This window comes from Styela clava, chromosome 10, assembly GCF_964204865.1.
Source record: "Styela clava chromosome 10, kaStyClav1.hap1.2, whole genome shotgun sequence".
Classification (NCBI taxonomy): domain Eukaryota; kingdom Metazoa; phylum Chordata; class Ascidiacea; order Stolidobranchia; family Styelidae; genus Styela; species Styela clava.
Genome location: NC_135259.1, coordinates 93,460 through 110,691, shown reverse-complemented (window position 1 = coordinate 110,691; position 17,232 = coordinate 93,460).

The window sequence follows — 17,232 nt, the reverse complement described above, 5'->3', positions numbered from 1 at the left end:
AAAACAGTGAAAAATCGTCAAAAAACACCAAGAACCTTGCTTAAACGCTTAGAAACGGTGAAAAACCGTCAAAAAACACCAAGAACCCTGCTGAAACGCTTAAAAACAGTGAAAAACCGTCGAAAAACACCAAGAACCATGCTTAAACGCTTAAAAACAGTGAAAAACCGTCAAAAAACACCAAGAACCCTGCTAAAACGCTTAAAAACAGTGAAAAACCGTCAAAAAACACAAAGAACCTTGCTTAAACGCTTAAAAACAGTGAAAACCCGCCAAAAAACACCAAGAACCCTGCTAAAACGCTTAAAAACAGTGACAAACCGTCAAAAAACACCAAGAACCCCGCTTAAACGCTTAAAAACAGTGAAAAACCGTCAAAAAACACCAAGAACCCTGCTAAAATGCTAAAAAACAGTGAAAAATCGTCAAAAAACACCAAGAACTCTGCTAAAACACTTAAAAACAGTGAAAAACCGTCAAAAAACACCAAGAACCCTGCTACGCTTAAAACAGTGAAAAACCGTCAAAAAACACCAAGAACCCTGCTGAAACGCTTAAAAACAGTGAAAAACCGTCGAAAAACACCAAGAACCATGCTTAAACGCTTAAAAATAGTGAAAACCCGCCAAAAAACACCAAGAACCCTGCTAAAACGCTTAAAAACAGTGACAAACCGTCAAAAAACACCAAGAACCCCGCTTAAACGCTTAAAAACAGTGAAAAACCGTCAAAAAACACCAAGAACCCTGCTAAAATGCTAAAAAACAGTGAAAAACCGTCAAAAAACACCAAGAACTCTGCTAAAACACTTAAAAACAGTGAAAAACCGTCAAAAAACACCAAGAACCCTGCTTAAACGCTTAAAAACAGTGAAAAACCGTCAAAAAATACCAAGAACCCTGCTGAAACGCTTAAAAACAGTGAAAAACCGTCGAAAAACACCAACAACCATGCTTAAACGCGGTTTTTCACTGTTTTTAGGCGTTTAAGCTGGGTCTTGGTGTTTTTTGACAGTTTTTCACTGTTTTAAGTGTTTTAGCAGGGTTCTTGGTGTTTTTTGACGGTTTTCACTGTTTTTAAGCGTTTCAGCAGGGTTCTTGTTGTTTTTTGACGATTTTTCACTGTTTTTAAGCGTTTAAGCGGGGTTCTTGGAGTTTTCTGACGGTTTGTCACTGTTTTTAAGCGTTTTAGTAGGGTTCTCGGTGTTTTTTGACGGTTTTCCACTGTTCTTAAGCGTTTTATAAGGTTCTTGGTGTTTTTTGACGGTTTTTCACTGTTTTTAAGCGTTTAAGCAGGGTTCTTGGTGTTTTTTGACGGCTTTTCACTGTTTTTAAGCGTTTTAGCAGAGTTCTTGGTGTTTTTTGACGGTTTTTCACTGTTTTTAGGCGTTTAAGCAGGGTTCTTGGTGTTTTTTGACGGTTTTTCACTGTTTTTTAGCATTTTAGCAGGGTTCTTGGTGTTTTTTGACTGTTTTCACTGTTTTTAAGCGTTTAAGCGGGGTTCTTGGTGTTTTTTGACGATTTGTCACTGTTTTTAGGCGTTTTAGCAGGGTTTTTGGTGTTTTTGACGGTTTTTCACTGTTTTTAAGCGTTCGTATTTTGTCGATATCTTTAAAATAAGCACTGTTTTAAGTGTTTTCACTGTTTTTAAGCGTTTAAGCAGGGTTCTTGGTGTTTTTTGACGATTTTCACTGTTTTTAAGCGCTTCTGCCGGGTTCTTGGTGTTTTTTGACGGGTTTTCACTGTTTTTTAAGCGTTTTAGTAGGGTTCTTGGTGTTTTTTTGACGGTTTTTCACTGTTTTTAAGCGTTTAAAGCAGGGTTCTTGGTGTTTTTTGACGGTTTTTCACTGTTTTTAAGTGTTTTAGCAGAGTTCTTGTGTTTTTTGACGGTTTTTTCACTGTTTTTTTAGCATTTTAGCAGGGTTATTGGTGTTTTTGACGGTTTTTCACTGTTTTTAAGCGTTTAAGCGGGTTCTTGGTGTTATTTGACGGTTTGTCACTGTTTTTAAGCGTTTTAGCAGGGTCTTGGTGTTTTTTGGCGGGTTTTCACTGTTTTTAAGCGTTTAAGCAAGGTTCTTTGTGTTTTTTGACGGTTTTTTCACTGTTTTTAAGCGTTTTAGCAGGGTTCTTGGTGTTTTTGACGGTTTTTCACTGTTTTTAAGCGTTTAAGCTGGGTTCTTGGTGTTTTTTGACGGTTTTTCACTTTTTTAAGTGTTTTAGCAGAGTTCTTGCTGTTTTTTGACGGTTTCACTGTTTTTAAGCGTTTCAGCAGGGTTCTTGTTGTTTTTTGACGATTTTTCACTGTTTTTAAACGTTTAAGCGGGGTTCTTGGTGTTTTTGACGGTTTGTCACTGTTTTAAGCGTTTAAGTAGGTTTCTCGGTGTATTTGACGGTTTTCCACTGTTTTAAGCGTTTTAGTAAGGTTCTTGGTGTTTTTTGACGGTTTTTTCACTGTTTTTAAGCGTTTAAGCAGGGTTCTTGGTGTTTTTTGACGATTTTTCACTGTTTTTAGGCGTTTCAGCAGGGTTCTTGGTGTTTTTTGATGGTTTTTCACTGTTTTTGAGCTTTTCAGCAGGGTTCTTGGTGTTTTTTGACGGTTTTTCACTGTTTTTAAGCGTTTCAGCAGGGTTCTTGGTGTTTTTTGACGGTTTTTCACTGTTTTTTGTCGTTTCAGCATGGTTCTTGGTGTTTTTTGACGGTTTTTCACTGTTTTTAAGCGTTTTAGTAAGGTTCTTGGTGTTTTTTGACGGTTTTTCACTGTTTTTAAGCGTTTAAGCAGGGTTCTTGGTGTTTTTTGACGATTTTTCACTGTTTTTAGGCGTTTCAGCAGGGTTCTTGGTGTTTTTTGATGGTTTTTCACTGTTTTTGAGCTTTTCAGCAGGGTTCTTGGTGTTTTTTGACGGTTTTTCACTGTTTTTAAGCGTTTCAGCAGGGTTCTTGGTGTTTTTTGACGGTTTTTCACTGTTTTTAGTCGTTTCAGCATGGTTCTTGGTGTTTTTTGACGGTTTTTCACTGTTTTTAAGCGTTTTAGTAAGGTTCTTGGTGTTTTTTGACGGTTTTTCACTGTTTTTAAGCGTTTCAGCATGGTTCTCGGTGTATTTTGACGGTTTTCCACTGTTTTTAAGCGTTTTAGTAAGGTTCTTGGTGTTTTTTGACGGTTTTTCACTGTTTTTAAGCGTTTAAGCAGGGTTCTTGGTGTTTTTTGACGATTTTTCACTGTTTTTATGCGTTTCAGCAGGGTTCTTGGTGTTTTTTGATGGTTTTTCACTGTTTTTGAGCGTTTCAGCAGGGTTCTTGGTGTTTTTTGACGGTTTTTCACTGTTTTTAAGCGTTTCAGCAGGGTTCTTGGTGTTTTTTGACGGTTTTTCACTGTTTTTAGGCGTTTCAGCAGGGTTCTTGGTGTTTTTTGACGGTTTTTCACTGTTTTTAGGCGTTTATGCAGGGTTCTTGGTGTTTTTTGATGGTTTTTCACTGTTTTTGAGCTTTTCAGCAGGGTTCTTGGTGTTTTTTGACGGTTTTTCACTGTTTTTAAGCGTTTCAGCAGGGTTCTTGGTGTTTTTTGACGGTTTTTCACTGTTTTTAGGCGTTTCAGCAGGGTTCTTGGTGTTTTTTGACGGTTTTTCACTGTTTTTGGGCGTTTATGCAGGGTTCTTGGTGTTTTTTGACGGTTTTTCACTGTTTTTAAGCGTTTCAGCAAGGTTCTTGGTGTTCTTCGACGGTTTTTCACTGTTTTTAAGCGTTTCAGCAGAGTTCTTGGTGTTTTTTGACGGTTTTTCACTGTTTTTGGGCGTTTAAGCTGGGTTCTTGGTGTTTTTTGACGGTTTTTCACTGTTTCAAGTGTTTTAGCAGGGTTCTTGGTGTTTTTTGACGGTTTTCACTGTATTTAAGCGTTTCAGCAGGGTTCTTGTTGTTTTTTGACGATTTTTCACTGTTTTTAAGCGTTTAAGCGGGGTTCTTGGTGTTTTTTGACGGTTTGTCACTGTTTTTAAGCGTTTTAGTAGGGTTCTCGGTGTTTTTTGACGGTTTTCCACTGTTTTTAAGCGTTTTATAAGGTTCTTGGTGTTTTTTTTTTGACGGTTTTTCACTGTTTTTAAGCGTTTAAGCAGGGTTCTTGGTGTTTTTTGGCGGGTTTTCACTGTGTTTAAGCGTTTAAGCAAGGTTCTTTGTGTTTTTGACGGTTTTTCACTGTTTTTAAGCGTTTTAGCAGGGTTCTTGGTGTTTTTTTGACGGTTTTTCACTGTTTTTAAGCGTTTAAGCTGGGTTCTTGGTGTTTTTTGACGGTTTTTCACTGTTTTAAGTGTTTTAGCAGGGTTCTTGGTGTTTTTTGACGGTTTTCACTGATTTTAAGCGTTTAAGCAGGGTTCTTGGTGTTTTTTGACGATTTTTCACTGTTTTTAGGCGTTTCAGCAGGGTTCTTGGTGTTTTTTGATGGTTTTTCACTGTTTTTGAGCGTTTCAGCAGGGTTCTTGGTGTTTTTTGACGGTTTTGCACTGTTTTTGAGCGTTTCAGCAGGGTTCTTGGTGTTTTTTGACGGTTTTTCACTGTTTTTAGGCGTTTCAGCAGGGTTCTTGGTGTTTTTTGAGGGTTTTTCACTGTTTTTGGGCGTTTATGCAGGGTTCTTGGTGTTTTTGACGGTTTTTCACTGTTTTTAAGCGTTTCAGCAAGGTTCTTGGTGTTTTTCGACGGTTTTTCACTGTTTTTAAGCGTTTCAGCAGGGTTCTTGGTGTTTTTTGACGGGTTTTCACTGTTTTTAAGCGTTTTAGCAGAGTTCTTGGTGTTTTTTGACGGTTTTTCACTGTTTTTAAGCGTTTAAGCTGGGTTCTTGGTGTTTTTTGACGGTTTTTCACTGTTTTAAGTGTTTTAGCAGGGTTCTTGGTGTTTTTTGACGGTTTTCACTGTTTTTAAGCGTTTCAGCAGGGTTCTTGTTGTTTTTTGACGATTTTTCACTGTTTTTAAGCGTTTAAGCGGGGTTCTTGGTGTTTTTTGACGGTTTGTCACTGTTTTTAAGCGTTTTAGTAGGGTTCTCAGTGTTTTTTGACGGTTTTCCACTGTTTTTAAGCGTTTTATAAGGTTCTTGGTGTTTTTTGACGGTTTTTCACTGTTTTTGAGCTTTTCAGCAGGGTTCTTGGTGTTTTTTGACGGTTTTTCACTGTTTTTAAGCGTTTCAGCAGGGTTCTTGGTGTTTTTTGACGGTTTTTCACTGTTTTTAAGCGTTTCAGCAGGGTTCTTGGTGTTTTTTGACGGTTTTTCACTGTTTTTAGTCGTTTCAGCATGGTTCTTGGTGTTTTTTGACGGTTTTTCACTGTTTTTGGGCGTTTATGCAGGGTTCTTGGTGTTTTTTGACGGTTTTTCACTGTTTTTAAGCGTTTCAGCAAGGTTCTTGGTGTTCTTCGACGGTTTTTCACTGTTTTTAAGCGTTTCAGCAGGGTTCTTGGTGTTTTTTGACGGGTTTTCACTGTTTTTAAGCGTTTTAGCAGAGTTCTTGGTGTTTTTTGACGGTTTTTCACTGTTTTTAAGCGTTTAAGCTGGGTTCTTGGTGTTTTTTGACTGTTTTTCACTGTTTTAAGTGTTTTAGCAGGGTTCTTGGTGTTTTTTGACGGTTTTCACTGTTTTTAAGCGTTTCAGCAGGGTTCCCGTTGTTTTTTGACGATTTTTCACTGTTTTTAAGCGTTTAAGCGGGGTTCTTGGTGTTTTTTGACGGTTTGTCACTGTTTTTAAGCGTTTTAGTAGGGTTCTCGGTGTTTTTTGACGGTTTTCCACTGTTTTTAAGCGTTTTATAAGGTTCTTGGTGTTTTTTGACGGTTTTTCACTGTTTTTAAGCGTTTAAGCAGGGTTCTTGGTGTTTTTTGGCGGGTTTTCACTGTGTTTAAGCGTTTAAGCAAGGTTCTTTTTGTTTTTTGACGGTTTTTCACTGTTTTTAAGCGTTTTAGCAGGGTTCTTGGTGTTTTTTTGACGGTTTTTCACTGTTTTTAAGCGTTTAAGCTGGGTTCTTAGTGTTTTTTGACGGGTTTTCACTGTTTTAAGTGTTTTAGCAGGGTTCTTGGTGTTTTTTGACGGTTTTCACTGTTTTTAAGCGTTTCAGCAGGGTTCTTGTTGTTTTTTGACGATTTTTCACTGTTTTTAAGCGTTTAAGCTGGGTTCTTAGTGTTTTTTGACGGGTTTTCACTGTTTTAAGTGTTTTAGCAGGGTTCTTGGTGTTTTTTGACGGTTTTCACTGTTTTTAAGCGTTTCAGCAGGGTTCTTGGTGTTTTTTGACGGTTTTTCACTGTTTTTAGGCGTTTCAGCAGGGTTCTTGGTGTTTTTTGACGGTTTTTCACTGTTTTTGGGCGTTTATGCAGGGTTCTTGGTGTTTTTTGACGGTTTTTCACTGTTTTTAAGCGTTTCAGCAAGGTTCTTGGTGTTTTTCGACGGTTTTTCACTGTTTTTAAGCGTTTCAGCAGGGTTCTTGGTGTTTTTTGACGGGTTTTCACTGTTTTTAAGCGTTTTAGCAGAGTTCTTGGTGTTTTTTGACGGTTTTTCACTGTTTTTAAGCGTTTAAGCTGGGTTCTTGGTGTTTTTTGACGGTTTTTCACTGTTTTAAGTGTTTTAGCAGGGTTCTTGGTGTTTTTTGACGGTTTTCACTGTTTTTAAGCGTTTCAGCAGGGTTCTTGTTGTTTTTTGACGATTTTTCACTGTTTTTAAGCGTTTAAGCGGGGTTTTTGGTGTTTTTTGACGGTTTGTCACTGTTTTTAAGCGTTTTAGTAGGGTTCTCAGTGTTTTTTGACGGTTTTCCACTGTTTTTAAGCGTTTTATAAGGTTCTTGGTGTTTTTTGACGGTTTTTCACTGTTTTTGAGCTTTTCAGCAGGGTTCTTGGTGTTTTTTGACGGTTTTTCACTGTTTTTAAGCGTTTCAGCAGGGTTCTTGGTGTTTTTTGACGGTTTTTCACTGTTTTTAAGCGTTTCAGCAGGGTTCTTGGTGTTTTTTGACGGTTTTTCACTGTTTTTAGTCGTTTCAGCATGGTTCTTGGTGTTTTTTGACGGTTTTTCACTGTTTTTGGGCGTTTATGCAGGGTTCTTGGTGTTTTTTGACGGTTTTTTACTGTTTTTAAGCGTTTCAGCAAGGTTCTTGGTGTTCTTCGACGGTTTTTCACTGTTTTTAAGCGTTTCAGCAGGGTTCTTGGTGTTTTTTGACGGGTTTTCACTGTTTTTAAGCGTTTTAGCAGAGTTCTTGGTGTTTTTTGACGGTTTTTCACTGTTTTTAAGCGTTTAAGCTGGGTTCTTGGTGTTTTTTGACGGTTTTTCACTGTTTTAAGTGTTTTAGCAGGGTTCTTGGTGTTCTTCGACGGTTTTTCACTGTTTTTAAGCGTTTCAGCAGGGTTCCCGTTGTTTTTTGACGATTTTTCACTGTTTTTAAGCGTTTAAGCGGGGTTCTTGGTGTTTTTTGACGGTTTGTCACTGTTTTTAAGCGTTTTAGTAGGGTTCTCGGTGTTTTTTGACGGTTTTCCACTGTTTTTAAGCGTTTTATAAGGTTCTTAGTGTTTTTTGACGGTTTTTCACTGTTTTTAAGCGTTTAAGCAGGGTTCTTGGTGTTTTTTGGCGGGTTTTCACTGTGTTTAAGCGTTTAAGCAAGGTTCTTTGTGTTTTTTGACGGTTTTTCACTGTTTTTAAGCGTTTTAGCAGGGTTCTTGGTGTTTTTTTGACGGTTTTTCACTGTTTTTAAGCGTTTAAGCTGGGTTCTTAGTGTTTTTTGACGGGTTTTCACTGTTTTAAGTGTTTTAGCAGGGTTCTTGGTGTTTTTTGACGGTTTTCACTGTTTTTAAGCGTTTCAGCAGGGTTCTTGTTGTTTTTTGACGATTTTTCACTGTTTTTAAGCGTTTAAGCGGGGTTCTTGGTGTTTTTTGACGGTTTGTCACTGTTTTTAAGCGTTTTAGTAGGTTTCTCGGTGTATTTTGACGGTTTTCCACTGTTTTTAAGCGTTTTAGTAAGGTTCTTGGTGTTTTTTGACGGTTTTTCACTGTTTTTAAGCGTTTAAGCAGGGTTCTTGGTGTTTTTTGACGATTTTTCACTGTTTTTATGCGTTTCAGCAGGGTTCTTGGTGTTTTTTGATGGTTTTTCACTGTTTTTGAGCGTTTCAGCAGGGTTCTTGGTGTTTTTTGACGGTTTTTCACTGTTTTTAAGCGTTTCAGCAGGGTTCTTGGTGTTTTTTGACGGTTTTTCACTGTTTTTAGGCGTTTCAGCAGGGTTCTTGGTGTTTTTTGACGGTTTTTCACTGTTTTTAGGCGTTTATGCAGGGTTCTTGGTGTTTTTTGATGGTTTTTCATTGTTTTTGAGCTTTTCAGCAGGGTTCTTGGTGTTTTTTGACGGTTTTTCACTGTTTTTAAGCGTTTCAGCAGGGTTCTTGGTGTTTTTTGACGGTTTTTCACTGTTTTTAGGCGTTTCAGCAGGGTTCTTGGTGTTTTTTGACGGTTTTTCACTGTTTTTGGGCGTTTAGGCAGGGTTCTTGGTGTTTTTTGACGGTTTTTCACTGTTTTTAAGCGTTTCAGCAAGGTTCTTGGTGTTCTTCGACGGTTTTTCACTGTTTTTAAGCGTTTCAGCAGAGTTCTTGGTGTTTTTTGACGGTTTTTCACTGTTTTTGGGCGTTTAAGCTGGGTTCTTGGTGTTTTTTGACGGTTTTTCACTGTTTCAAGTGTTTTAGCAGGGTTCTTGGTGTTTTTTGACGGTTTTCACTGTTTTTAAGCGTTTCAGCAGGGTTCTTGTTGTTTTTTGACAATTTTTCACTGTTTTTAAGCGTTTAAGCGGGGTTCTTGGTGTTTTTTGACGGTTTGTCACTGTTTTTAAGCGTTTTAGTAGGGTTCTCGGTGTTTTTTGACGGTTTTCCACTGTTTTTAAGCGTTTTATAAGGTTCTTGGTGTTTTTTGACGGTTTTTCACTGTTTTTAAGCGTTTAAGCAGGGTTCTTGGTGTTTTTTGGCGGGTTTTCACTGTGTTTAAGCGTTTAAGCAAGGTTCTTTGTGTTTTTTGACGATTTTTCACTGTTTTTAAGCGTTTTAGCAGGGTTCTTGATGTTTTTTTGACGGTTTTTCACTGTTTTTAAGCGTTTAAGCTGGGTTCTTGGTGTTTTTTGACGGTTTTTCACTGTTTTAAGTGTTTTAGCAGGGTTCTTGGTGTTTTTTGACGGTTTTCACTGATTTTAAGCGTTTAAGCAGGGTTCTTGGTGTTTTTTGACGATTTTTCACTGTTTTTAGGCGTTTCAGCAGGGTTCTTGGTGTTTTTTGATGGTTTTTCACTGTTTTTGAGCGTTTCAGCAGGGTTCTTGGTGTTTTTTGACGGTTTTTCACTGTTTTTAAGCGTTTCAGCAGGGTTCTTGGTGTTTTTTGACGGTTTTTCACTGTTTTTAGGCGTTTCAGCAGGGTTCTTGGTGTTTTTTGACGGTTTTTCACTGTTTTTGGGCGTTTATGCAGGGTTCTTGGTGTTTTTTGACGGTTTTTCACTGTTTTTAAGCGTTTCAGCAAGGTTCTTGGTGTTTTTTGACGGGTTTTCACTGTTTTTAAGCGTTTAAGCTGGGTTCTTGGTGTTTTTTGACGGTTTTTCACTGTTTTAAGTGTTTTAGCAGGGTTCTTGGTGTTTTTTGACGGTTTTCACTGTTTTTAAGCGTTTCAGCAGGGTTCTTGTTGTTTTTTGACGATTTTTCACTGTTTTTAAGCGTTTAAGCGGGGTTCTTGGTGTTTTTTGACGGTTTGTCACTGTACTTAAGCGTTTTAGTAGGGTTCTCAGTGTTTTTTGACGGTTTTCCACTGTTTTTAAGCGTTTTATAAGGTTCTTGGTGTTTTTTGACGGTTTTTCACTGTTTTTAAGCGTTTAAGCAGGGTTCTTGGTGTTTTTTGACGGTTTTTCACTGTTTTTAAGTGTTTTAGCAGAGTTCTTGGTGTTTTTTGACGGTTTTTCACTGTTTTTTAGCATTTTAGCAGGGTTCTTGGTGTTTTTTGACGGTTTTTCACTGTTTTGAAGCGTTTAAGCGGGGTTCTTGGTGTTTTTTGACGATTTGTCACTGTTTTTAAGCGTTTTAGCAGGGTTTTTGGTGTTTTTTGACGGTTTTTCACTGTTTTTAAGCGTTCGTATTTTGTCGATATCTTTAAAATAAGCACTGTTTTAATTGTTTTCACTGTTTTTAAGCGTTTAAGCAGGGTTCTTGGTGTTTTTTGACGATTTTTCACTGTTTTTAAGCGCTTCTGCCGGGTTTTTGGTGTTTTTTGACGGTTTTTCACTGTTTTTAGGCGTTTCAGCAGGGTTCTTGGTGTTTTTTGACGGTTTTTCACTGTTTTTGGGCGTTTATGCAGGGTTCTTGGTGTTTTTTGACGGTTTTTCACTGTTTTTAAGCGTTTCAGCAAGGTTCTTGGTGTTCTTCGACGGTTTTTCACTGTTTTTAAGCGTTTCAGCAGAGTTCTTGGTGTTTTTTGACGGTTTTTCACTGTTTTTGGGCGTTTAAGCTGGGTTCTTGGTGTTTTTTGACGGTTTTCACTGTTTCAAGTGTTTTAGCAGGGTTCTTGGTGTTTTTTGACGGTTTTCACTGTTTTTAAGCGTTTCAGCAGGGTTCTTGTTGTTTTTTGACAATTTTTCACTGTTTTTAAGCGTTTAAGCGGGGTTCTTGGTGTTTTTTGACGGTTTGTCACTGTTTTTAAGCGTTTTAGTAGGGTTCTCGGTGTTTTTTGACGGTTTTCCACTGTTTTTAAGCGTTTTATAAGGTTCTTGGGGTTTTTTGACGGGTTTTCACTGTTTTTAAGCGTTTAAGCAGGGTTCTTGGTGTTTTTTGGCGGGTTTTCACTGTGTTTAAGCGTTTAAGCAAGGTTCTTTGTGTTTTTTGACAATTTTTCACTGTTTTTAAGCGTTTTAGCAGGGTTCTTGATGTTTTTTGACGGTTTTTCACTGTTTTTAAGCGTTTAAGCTGGGTTCTTGGTGTTTTTTGACGGTTTTTCACTGTTTTAAGTGTTTTAGCAGGGTTCTTGGTGTTTTTTGACGGTTTTCACTGATTTTAAGCGTTTAAGCAGGGTTCTTGGTGTTTTTTGACGATTTTTCACTGTTTTTAGGCGTTTCAGCACGGTTCTTGGTGTTTTTTGATGGTTTTTCACTGTTTTTGAGCGTTTCAGCAGGGTTCTTGGTGTTTTTTGACGGTTTTTCACTGTTTTTAAGCGTTTCAGCAGGGTTCTTGGTGTTTTTTGACGGTTTTTCACTGTTTTTAGGCGTTTCAGCAGGGTTCTTGGTGTTTTTTGACGGTTTTTCACTGTTTTTGGGCGTTTATGCAGGGTTCTTGGTGTTTTTTGACGGTTTTTCACTGTTTTTAAGCGTTTCAGCAAGGTTCTTGGTGTTTTTCGACGGTTTTTCACTGTTTTTAATCGTTTCAGCAGGGTTCTTGGTGTTTTTTGACGGGTTTTCACTGTTTTTAAGCGTTTTAGCAGAGTTCTTGGTGTTTTTTGACGGTTTTTCACTGTTTTTAAGCGTTTAAGCTGGGTTCTTGGTGTTTTTTGACGGTTTTTCACTGTTTTAAGTGTTTTAGCAGGGTTCTTGGTGTTTTTTGACGGTTTTCACTGTTTTTAAGCGTTTCAGCAAGGTTCTTGTTGTTTTTTGACGATTTTTCACTGTTTTTAAGCGTTTAAGCGGGGTTCTTGGTGTTTTTTGACGGTTTGTCACTGTTCTTAAGCGTTTTAGTAGGGTTCTCAGTGTTTTTTGACGGTTTTCCACTGTTTTTAAGCGTTTTATAAGGTTCTTGGTGTTTTTTGACGGTTTTTCACTGTTTTTAAGCGTTTAAGCAGGGTTCTTGGTGTTTTTTGACGGTTTTTCACTGTTTTTAAGTGTTTTAGCAGAGTTCTTGGTGTTTTTTGACGGTTTTTCACTGTTTTTTAGCATTTTAGCAGGGTTCTTGGTGTTTTTCGACGGTTTTTCACTGTTTTTAAGCGTTTCAGCAGGGTTCTTGGTGTTTTTTGACGGGTTTTCACTGTTTTTAAGCGTTTTAGCAGAGTTCTTGGTGTTTTTTGACGGTTTTTCACTGTTTTTAAGCGTTTAAGCTGGGTTCTTGGTGTTTTTTGACGGTTTTTCACTGTTTTAAGTGTTTTAGCAGGGTTCTTGGTGTTTTTTGACGGTTTTCACTGTTTTTAAGCGTTTCAGCAGGGTTCTTGTTGTTTTTTGACGATTTTTCACTGTTTTTAAGCGTTTAAGCGGGGTTCTTGGTGTTTTTTGACGGTTTGTCACTGTTCTTAAGCGTTTTAGTAGGGTTCTCAGTGTTTTTTGACGGTTTTCCACTGTTTTTAAGCGTTTTATAAGGTTCTTGGTGTTTTTTGACGGTTTTTCACTGTTTTTAAGCGTTTAAGCAGGGTTCTTGGTGTTTTTTGACGGTTTTTCACTGTTTTTAAGTGTTTTAGCAGAGTTCTTGGTGTTTTTTGACGGTTTTTCACTGTTTTTTAGCATTTTAGCAGGGTTCTTGGTGTTTTTCGACGGTTTTTCACTGTTTTTAAGCGTTTCAGCAGGGTTCTTGGTGTTTTTTGACGGGTTTTCACTGTTTTTAAGCGTTTTAGCAGAGTTCTTGGTGTTTTTTGACGGTTTTTCACTGTTTTTAAGCGTTTAAGCTGGGTTATTGGTGTTTTTTGACGGTTTTTCACTGTTTTAAGTGTTTTAGCAGGGTTCTTGGTGTTTTTTGACGGTTTTCACTGTTTTTAAGCGTTTCAGCAGGGTTCTTGTTGTTTTTTGACGATTTTTCACTGTTTTTAAGCGTTTAAGCGGGGTTCTTGGTGTTTTTTGACGGTTTGTCACTGTTCTTAAGCGTTTTAGTAGGGTTCTCAGTGTTTTTTGACGGTTTTCCACTGTTTTTAAGCGTTTTATAAGGTTCTTGGTGTTTTTTGACGGTTTTTCACTGTTTTTAAGCGTTTAAGCAGGGTTCTTGGTGTTTTTTGACGGTTTTTCACTGTTTTTAAGTGTTTTAGCAGAGTTCTTGGTGTTTTTTGACGGTTTTTCACTGTTTTTTAGCATTTTAGCAGGGTTCTTGGTGTTTTTTGACGGTTTTTCACTGTTTTGAAGCGTTTAAGCGGGGTTCTTGGTGTTTTTTGACGATTTGTCACTGTTTTTAAGCGTTTTAGCAGGGTTTTTGGTGTTTTTTGACGGTTTTTCACTGTTTTTAAGCGTTCGTATTTTGTCGATATCTTTAAAATAAGCACTGTTTTAAGTGTTTTCACTGTTTTTAAGCGTTTAAGCAGGGTTCTTGGTGTTTTTTGACGATTTTTCACTGTTTTTAAGCGCTTCTGCCGGGTTTTTGGTGTTTTTTGACGGTTTTTCACTGTTTTTAGGCGTTTCAGCAGGGTTCTTGGTGTTTTTTGACGGTTTTTCACTGTTTTTGGGCGTTTATGCAGGGTTCTTGGTGTTTTTTGACGGTTTTTCACTGTTTTTAAGCGTTTCAGCAAGGTTCTTGGTGTTCTTCGACGGTTTTTCACTGTTTTTAAGCGTTTCAGCAGAGTTCTTGGTGTTTTTTGACGGTTTTTCACTGTTTTTGGGCGTTTAAGCTGGGTTCTTGGTGTTTTTTGACGGTTTTTCACTGTTTCAAGTGTTTTAGCAGGGTTCTTGGTGTTTTTTGACGGTTTTCACTGTTTTTAAGCGTTTCAGCAGGGTTCTTGTTGTTTTTTGACAATTTTTCACTGTTTTTAAGCGTTTAAGCGGGGTTCTTGGTGTTTTTTGACGGTTTGTCACTGTTTTTAAGCGTTTTAGTAGGGTTCTCGGTGTTTTTTGACGGTTTTCCACTGTTTTTAAGCGTTTTATAAGGTTCTTGGTGTTTTTTGACGGTTTTTCACTGTTTTTAAGCGTTTAAGCAGGGTTCTTGGTGTTTTTTGGCGGGTTTTCACTGTGTTTAAGCGTTTAAGCAAGGTTCTTTGTGTTTTTTGACAATTTTTCACTGTTTTTAAGCGTTTTAGCAGGGTTCTTGATGTTTTTTTGACGGTTTTTCACTGTTTTTAAGCGTTTAAGCTGGGTTCTTGGTGTTTTTTGACGGTTTTTCACTGTTTTAAGTGTTTTAGCAGGGTTCTTGGTGTTTTTTGACGGTTTTCACTGATTTTAAGCGTTTAAGCAGGGTTCTTGGTGTTTTTTGACGATTTTTCACTGTTTTTAGGCGTTTCAGCACGGTTCTTGGTGTTTTTTGATGGTTTTTCACTGTTTTTGAGCGTTTCAGCAGGGTTCTTGGTGTTTTTTGACGGTTTTTCACTGTTTTTAAGCGTTTCAGCAGGGTTCTTGGTGTTTTTTGACGGTTTTTCACTGTTTTTAGGCGTTTCAGCAGGGTTCTTGGTGTTTTTTGACGGTTTTTCACTGTTTTTGGGCGTTTATGCAGGGTTCTTGGTGTTTTTTGACGGTTTTTCACTGTTTTTAAGCGTTTCAGCAAGGTTCTTGGTGTTTTTCGACGGTTTTTCACTGTTTTTAAGCGTTTCAGCAGGGTTCTTGGTGTTTTTTGACGGGTTTTCACTGTTTTTAAGCGTTTTAGCAGAGTTCTTGGTGTTTTTTGACGGTTTTTCACTGTTTTTAAGCGTTTAAGCTGGGTTCTTGGTGTTTTTTGACGGTTTTTCACTGTTTTAAGTGTTTTAGCAGGGTTCTTGGTGTTTTTTGACGGTTTTCACTGTTTTTAAGCGTTTCAGCAGGGTTCTTGTTGTTTTTTGACGATTTTTCACTGTTTTTAAGCGTTTAAGCGGGGTTCTTGGTGTTTTTTGATGGTTTGTCACTGTTCTTAAGCGTTTTAGTAGGGTTCTCAGTGTTTTTTGACGGTTTTCCACTGTTTTTAAGCGTTTTATAAGGTTCTTGGTGTTTTTTGACGGTTTTTCACTGTTTTTAAGCGTTTAAGCAGGGTTCTTGGTGTTTTTTGACGGTTTTTCACTGTTTTTAAGTGTTTTAGCAGAGTTCTTGGTGTTTTTTGACGGTTTTTCACTGTTTTTTAGCATTTTAGCAGGGTTCTTGGTGTTTTTTGACGGTTTTTCACTGTTTTGAAGCGTTTAAGCGGGGTTCTTGGTGTTTTTTGACGATTTGTCACTGTTTTTAAGCGTTTTAGCAGGGTTTTTGGTGTTTTTTGACGGTTTTTCACTGTTTTTGAGCGTTCGTATTTTGTCGATATCTTTAAAATAAGCACTGTTTTAAGTGTTTTCACTGTTTTTAAGCGTTTAAGCAGGGTTCTTGGTGTTTTTTGACGATTTTTCACTGTTTTTAAGCGTTTCAGCAGGGTTCTTGGTGTTTTTTGACGGTTTTTCACTGTTTTTAGTCGTTTCAGCATGGTTCTTGGTGTTTTTTGACGGTTTTTCACTGTTTTTGGGCGTTTATGCAGGGTTCTTGGTGTTTTTTGACTGTTTTTTACTGTTTTTAAGCGTTTCAGCAAGGTTCTTGGTGTTCTTCGACGGTTTTTCACTGTTTTTAAGCGTTTCAGCAGGGTTCTTGGTGTTTTTTGACGGGTTTTCACTGTTTTTAAGCGTTTTAGCAGAGTTCTTGGTGTTTTTTGACGGTTTTTCACTGTTTTTAAGCGTTTAAGCTGGGTTCTTGGTGTTTTTTGACGGTTTTTCACTGTTTTAAGTGTTTTAGCAGGGTTCTTGGTGTTCTTCGACGGTTTTTCACTGTTTTTGGGCGTTTCAGCAGGGTTCCCGTTGTTTTTTGACGATTTTTCACTGTTTTTAAGCGTTTAAGCGGGGTTCTTGGTGTTTTTTGACGGTTTGTCACTGTTTTTAAGCGTTTTAGTAGGGTTCTCGGTGTTTTTTGACGGTTTTCCACTGTTTTTAAGCGTTTTATAAGGTTCTTGGTGTTTTTTGACGGTTTTTCACTGTTTTTAAGCGTTTAAGCAGGGTTCTTGGTGTTTTTTGGCGGGTTTTCACTGTGTTTAAGCGTTTAAGCAAGGTTCTTTGTGTTTTTTGACGGTTTTTCACTGTTTTTAAGCGTTTTAGCAGGGTTCTTGGTGTTTTTTTGACGGTTTTTCACTGTTTTTAAGCGTTTAAGCTGGGTTCTTAGTGTTTTTTGACGGGTTTTCACTGTTTTAAGTGTTTTAGCAGGGTTCTTGGTGTTTTTTGACGGTTTTCACTGTTTTTAAGCGTTTCAGCAGGGTTCTTGTTGTTTTTTGACGATTTTTCACTGTTTTTAAGCGTTTAAGCGGGGTTCTTGGTGTTTTTTGACGGTTTGTCACTGTTTTTAAGCGTTTTAGTAGGTTTCTCGGTGTATTTTGACGGTTTTCCACTGTTTTTAAGCGTTTTAGTAAGGTTCTTGGTGTTTTTTGACGGTTTTTCACTGTTTTTAAGCGTTTAAGCAGGGTTCTTGGTGTTTTTTGACGATTTTTCACTGTTTTTATGCGTTTCAGCAGGGTTCTTGGTGTTTTTTGATGGTTTTTCACTGTTTTTGAGCGTTTCAGCAGGGTTCTTGGTGTTTTTTGACGGTTTTTCACTGTTTTTAAGCGTTTCAGCAGGGTTCTTGGTGTTTTTTGACGGTTTTTCACTGTTTTTAGGCGTTTCAGCAGGGTTCTTGGTGTTTTTTGACGGTTTTTCACTGTTTTTAGGCGTTTATGCAGGGTTCTTGGTGTTTTTTGATGGTTTTTCACTGTTTTTGAGCTTTTCAGCAGGGTTCTTGGTGTTTTTTGACGGTTTTTCACTGTTTTTAAGCGTTTCAGCAGGGTTCTTGGTGTTTTTTGACGGTTTTTCACTGTTTTTAGGCGTTTCAGCAGGGTTCTTGGTGTTTTTTGACGGTTTTTCACTGTTTTTGGGCGTTTATGCAGGGTTCTTGGTGTTTTTTGACGGTTTTTCACTGTTTTTAAGCGTTTCAGCAAGGTTCTTGGTGTTCTTCGACGGTTTTTCACTGTTTTTAAGCGTTTCAGCAGAGTTCTTGGTGTTTTTTGACGGTTTTTCACTGTTTTTGGGCGTTTAAGCTGGGTTCTTGGTGTTTTTTGACGGTTTTTCACTGTTTCAAGTGTTTTAGCAGGGTTCTTGGTGTTTTTTGACGGTTTTCACTGTTTTTAAGCGTTTCAGCAGGGTTCTTGTTGTTTTTTGACAATTTTTCACTGTTTTTAAGCGTTTAAGCGGGGTTCTTGGTGTTTTTTGACGGTTTGTCACTGTTTTTAAGCGTTTTAGTAGGGTTCTCGGTGTTTTTTGACGGTTTTCCACTGTTTTTAAGCGTTTTATAAGGTTCTTGGTGTTTTTTGACGGTTTTTCACTGTTTTTAAGCGTTTAAGCAGGGTTCTTGGTGTTTTTTGACGGTTTTTCACTGTTTTT